This window comes from Chroicocephalus ridibundus, chromosome 6 (genome assembly GCF_963924245.1).
Source record: "Chroicocephalus ridibundus chromosome 6, bChrRid1.1, whole genome shotgun sequence".
NCBI classification, from domain to species: Eukaryota; Metazoa; Chordata; class Aves; order Charadriiformes; family Laridae; genus Chroicocephalus; species Chroicocephalus ridibundus.
The window spans coordinates 8,393,541-8,400,010 of record NC_086289.1 but is presented as its reverse complement, the minus strand read 5'-3'; positions in this window follow the sequence as shown (position 1 = coordinate 8,400,010).

The window sequence follows — 6,470 nt, the reverse complement described above, 5'->3', positions numbered from 1 at the left end:
AGCAGCTTAATGTACAGCAAAATATTTGATTGCTGCCTTTTTCCCGGGGAAGAACTCATTGACGTTCTCTCTTCAGCTCTGCTGAACACCGGGTGAGCTGGGACTCTTTCTTTATACCCGAAACAGGCATCTTCTTTATCAAAATATGCTGCACTACTGAGGATCTTCAATTTTCTGGCAGCTTTCAAAGTAACTATTTTTTCTTTAGCGGCGAAGCTGAATTTTCTACCTCTAACTTGCCTTTCTGAAGCCACTGAAATCAGGCCTGAGCTGCATTATTTGCATTACTATATAACATTGCCCCTCTCCCCCGCCCTCCCCCCGATTTGGCAGCATTATGGTTACACTGGTTAACAAAACCAGACTACTAAGAGTTATCAGCATCAGCCAAAATAAACTAAGATTGTTTCTGTTTCAATACAAGCTAACCACAAAAATCCTTTCGGTTTCTAATTGCCCACTGCGGTCTAAGACACGCAGCTAATTTTTAAATCTAATGTGAGGTTTATCATTTGAGTGCAGAAATCCTGCGTGTGAATCACATTGGGCAACGCTGATCTCTCCCATCCTAACAACTAGCTATTCCAGCATACTTCCAGTGAGGTTTACCAGAAGGTGTTGATGAGATGCGTTACACAAGGCGGAATGTGAGTGATGAACAGGTGTGTTTCAAATTATGCAGCAATAATTTTGAGATGTCAGGATCCAGTCACCTCCTATGAAGTTTGCCAGAGGAGCTTGCTTAGGAGGTTTGCAGCCAAGTTGACAAATCAGACGTCTGCCTTCTCAGACGCCGGTACCCTTGCCATCTCCACCCGTGTGGAGTGGGATCCAGAAACCATCCCATCCTCCTCTACCCTTTAGGGAAACTCCTTAGGCAAGACCCCTTTCTTGTGCAAGCAGGGACTCTCCTCTTCTGTGCTCCCCTGGAGAAGAACAAAACAACCCCCCAGGTACTTCTACGCAGTTGGGAAATAGCTGTAGCTAGTAATTACACCATCTTTAACATCCTTCATAAATCAGGCATGGCTCCCTGCCGCAGAGTCGCACAAATAAAGGAGACTCAAGGAAGGGGAAAAGGAAGACTTATTTTCCCTCTCTTACAGTCAGGAACTGAAGCAAAAGAAATGTAAGTATTTTCCTCGGGCCCACGAAAAAGTGTGCAGCAGGGCCAGGGGCTGGATTGGGTCATCGGATGTAATGACACGAGACCGCCGTGTGCGCAGTGCAATGCAGGCCATGGCTCTCACAAGAAGGAAGCAATGTCCTGCTGAACTCAAGACTTCTGTAAAGCCCGTCCCCTCCTACCTCCATACTTGGCTGTGACACTTCTGAAATTCTAGAAATTTATTTGAAGCTTTTCTGAAAAATAAATTATATTCTCACTTTTCAAAAATACAAGCTTTCATTTTGTTTAATTTTAAGCTACTGATTTCAACAGCATTCTGACAAAACATGACAGCTCATATGGGCTGATGACTTCTGCTATAAATGTGGTCTAGATGATTTGATTAGACCACTTGAAAAATATACATTTTCTCACCCAATCAGTTCAGATAAAAATAAAAAATCGCATTAACTTCTTCCCCTTGTGTTTTCCTGTTTTGCATTTTTGTCATATATTGTTTCTTGAATTAATTTTCATTCTTTGGTATCATGAATATCAACACTGCACTTCTTTGCTAGCACATCTATAGACAGAATAACCGAGATTTATTTTCATAAGCTAAAGAAGAAATAACTGACAGCAGCTGTGTGTTGCTGGTAGCAAATAGTCTTCCTCCTGTTTCTTTCCGTATTTTAAAGTTAAATTTTTTACTGGTATGAAACCTTTGGATACTATCAGTTTGTATTAATGGAGCCAGTCCAAAAAATGCAAGGGTTTGATATTTCACACGGCAATCTGCCTTTGACAAAGACTGGAACAGGCAATTCTTTCATATCTTCACAACACGGTGAGGCAGCTTTTTAGAACAATTTAAATTGCATCTTTAAAATGTCAAGTGAGATGCACCACTTGATATGTTTGGCTGTCATGTTGAAAGGTAGATTTTTTTATTTTTTTTTTTAATCAAATGTGCTTCATTTGTCTAGGCTTTTTGAGGATATATTATGATTTGCATTCAGTCTTTTACATTATTTAAATATTCTGCAACACTATTCTGCACTAGGAATGCTTCAGAACAACAATACAAATTTCATTTAATACTCCTTAAGCATTTGTTCACTACAAAAATTACGCCAAAGCAAATTACTAACAAAGCCATTATAAACCATTCAGCCTCAGTCCCTTTGCTCTCTCATGACACTCTTTTGTCAACGGGGTAAGGTAAAACAAACACACATACAAACAAACCTCTTAAATCTTTTATAGAAGAAAGGAACAGCAATAAGTAATCCAAAATACTAACTCTCTGCTCCACTTACATCATCTGTACTTACTTTGTATCTAACATCAGAAAAATAGTTACAGGAGAAAAAAGTATGCTTGTCATAAAGCGATATACGCAGGCACGCTCATGAGAAACAAGGACCTTTTTTGTCAGAGTTCTCCGTCAATAGGAATAAAATACTCTATCGCATAGCACAGCAGAGACTCTTCTTTCCAAAAAGCACAGCCTATCGCAATGTCCCTCATAAATATTTGTGAGCCCAGAACCAAAACCATAAGAATAATTAAAATTAATTAAATAGAACTTATAGGTGGAGACTACAACGTTCAGTTTATGTAGTCGTCTCTCGTCCCACTTTAGATCCTCTCTATTTTACTTCTGTAACTTTTCAGATTTTTTTCATGCTACTCTAATATCCTAAAATATATTGATAAAATCCTTGTAAAGGAACTACACATTTGCAGGAATAAGCCTACCAAGTCCTTTTGGTCTTTCATCTTCGTTAGAGATGAAGCACGACAAGGCTTTTGTACAGAAAGCCTCCCCAGTCCCTTCATTCCCCCTTTAAGACTATCAACTCCTTTCTAATTATATCATTTTACAGCCCCATCGCTTGCCAGCGTCTTTCCTTAGAGAAATTCCATTATTTTCTCCAGGTAAAATAGGTCAGGCTTTTTTTTCCTTCTCTAGATAATCTGTATTTCACATGTTCCCACATGATTTTTTATCAGTTTTTGTTTCTCTCTTCAGGCTTCTGTTTCCCTAAGTAAGGCCAATTCTTTTCTACACAGTTGCATTTTGGTAAGTTTTTCTGACTTCTCCCTTTTCATTTAATTTAGGTTAAGAGTCTTTATCTTTGGCATACCAGAAGTGAGTGAATGATTACAGTGGCTCGATGCCTGAGAACACGCGTCCTGAAGGTACTTCTGGTAGATCTGAAATCTGGTTGTAATTTTTTTCGGCCCACAGTTGTGTCATGCCAGTTACCAACACTCCTGTAACATCACGTTGCCTGAGAGCAAGTCTGTTTTCCCAGTTAGCGTTCTTGCAGGGGCATCGCCTCACTCACTTCTCTTGCTTTTCCTCCTGGATATTTTTATAGCAAAATTATTTACCTACAGTTCCCACGCTTTCTTCCTTCAGTGCAAATTAGTGATTTTTCCTGCAGCAAACTCCAGTTCTCAAATGTGTGTCTGTTATACAGAAGGTAAAATAAAATCTTTGGAAAGTGATTTTGCTGAGCCTTTAACGCAGTCAGGGTATTCTGTGCAACCCATGGCTCTAACAGCTACATTTGGCAGGCTCCTGGGATAGAAGCAAACATTAAAATCTTAGCGCATTCCCAACGTTTATTCGAGTTATTCTTCCAAAACCAAAGCTGAATGGGGTTGGAGTTGCCACTGGGATGGTAAACAGTTGCTCCGCTGACCTATCAGCAAATCTATCTACATGGACTCTCTACAAAACTTGTGGGTCCCTTCTTCTTTTGTACAAACTTTGTACTTTTAAACAGTCCCCAAGCTTTTTTATGTTGTTCTGTTTCCAATAATTAGGAAGCAGAAGTTGATAGCATGCCCAAATCTATTTTTATGGCATGTTTCCAAAATAAAACAGAGACAAGAATCTGTTCTTTATCTTTAAGTATCAAAGATCTAAAAACTTCCGGAAAGAACATGCATCATCACCAACCCTCGCACAAACAGAGCACGCCTACACTGCCGTGCTGCAGAAAAACATCCCTCTCCTCCCAGCTACCGCAAGGTGGGATGGGGCAAGTGTCTTGCAACACCGGAAGCGTAAGCAATATGTGAAAATACAGGCTGGCGCTGGTGTCGGTCCCCTTTTCATCGCCTAATTTTTCCTTTTTTTTGATACTAGGAAAGCTTGGGACTGAATGTAGGAGATGTCCAGAGCTGTAGATGGCTACCTTCTGAGATGTTGCTCTGTATCTGAGCAGTTCAGAGCCATTCTTTTATTGATCTAAACATTCAAGAAGATTTGCATTTGCCTTTCAATCTCCAAGGCAAATCTACAGTTATTCCCTTTTATTTCACCTGCTTCTTTAAAATGTAGTATTCTAGCATTAATAGGAGATCAAGCATTCAGAATAATGGACTTCACCCTCTTCCCTTTAATTCTGCCTGTTACTTGTAAAGAAAGCCTGGCTCTCCCTACCGACTCCCCTCTGTCTTCAGTTACTGTCATCATCGGCTTTAAAATTATCTCCTAGTGTTATTACCTTTAATAATACTATGCTCCAGAACTTACCAGCTCCCAAACCCAGAAGTTAACATTATCTTTGCTTGCTTTGACTGATTCAATTAGCAGACAGCATGTATCATGGAAGGTCATAAAAATTTATTATTTCAGAAATATTCCTTTTATTGTTGCTGTGCAATACTAGGAAGGATACACTAAGGCAAATTTGTTTTGTCTCTATTCAATATAAGATTTGTTCACTTGACCAGAATGAACGCATTGGAGTTAGACAATAGAAATATCGAGAAAGTCTTTTATTCATGAGTCTCTGCCACTCAGAGACTAAAGGTAAGATTCTCCAAGAAGCTGAGTGGTCTTTGTCTATAGGTATTAGCAATTCTCCGGGGAATAGAATACACAAAGCTACTTCCAGATGACCTCCATCTAAGCTAAACAATTCATTAACCACCTTCAATCTAAAATTTAAATGAGAGAGAAAAATGTTGCATTTACAATTTTATTCAATTATCTTTCTATGAAAGCCTTGGTAATTTACATATCGCCGCACTTGAAACACAGTTGCTGAGATTCCTTTGGAGAACATGATTCTCAGTGAGTGTTTTGATCTTCTTTTTCCTACCTATGTGAAGGCCACTACTATCAGAATGCATTTATGTCCTTGATAATTCTCAAGCTGACATTTATAAAACCACCTGGGTGTGTTCACTTACATATTGTCAGGGGCAACTGCAAAAGCCAGCCTTTTCTTACTGCCCATAAAAACCTACTGTTTCTCTTAAGACATAAAACCAGACGCAGAAAATTTGTCCATTCCTAAAAGAAGACAGCCTTCAAAACCCTACAACATGGGCTAGAAATTCTTTTTACTATTAATTGTGACTGGTCATTCTGGTTTACGTTAATTTAATCTGCACCACTGTGTATTCCCCCTGAAATACGACTGTGAAACTCTGTTGAAAATGTATATGGTCCCCCTGTACAGACCAGGTTGCCCCTTATCAACATACAGAGCAGGCCAAAAAGCAAACTAAAGAAGATACTAAACTTATATTCCTGGCAAAAGCAGTTTTCAGCTATTTGTGTGCATTTGGCCCCGGAGGTAGTCTTGCAAGTGTGTCCTTCTGATTCAATTTGTACCCGTACCGCTGGGGGAGCTCGGTGGCAACGTTTCAACACTCACACACAAAGAACTGATGCTGTGGAAAGCACAGCAAAATACTTGAGCATATCCAGCAATCCTGGTCCCCTAAAAAAACATTTCAAAGGGATCTGATTTTCACACAAAGATGTTCAGCAATTTCTGAAGATGTTTCATAATTAGTAGAGGCACCAGTTTCACTGGCTGCTTTCCATTTAACTTACATGTCAATACTTTGACAAATGGGGCATACGATATTCCGTATCTCTTTTCTGTGGCTACATCATCTGAGGAGATACAGGTCCCGTAACTGCTGCAAAATTTCCATCTTCCAGTCAATGAACATAGACTGGACTGTAGAGAATTTCTTATTAACAAGATCTGTTCTGTCTTATCTGAAATTACGTGTATTCAGCATAAGCAGTAATTAAATATGAGATCCAGTCACTGACTAGCCACTGCTTCCTCCAGATTCCTCTGAGACTTCTTTCTAATGATTATCATCATATATGGCCCTGGCTTGCACCACTTTACCAACAAGAACCAGACCTAGATCCAAACATTCATGTAGGTGCCATGTGCTACAAGGAATGACCGACACACTTGGGTTTTATGATGTCTAGCAGGCTGCCTGTATTATGTACAGATCAGCATATGGAAAAAACATATTTTTGGTGTTATTTCTGAAATTATATCTCCTCTGAGGCAATGCACGTATC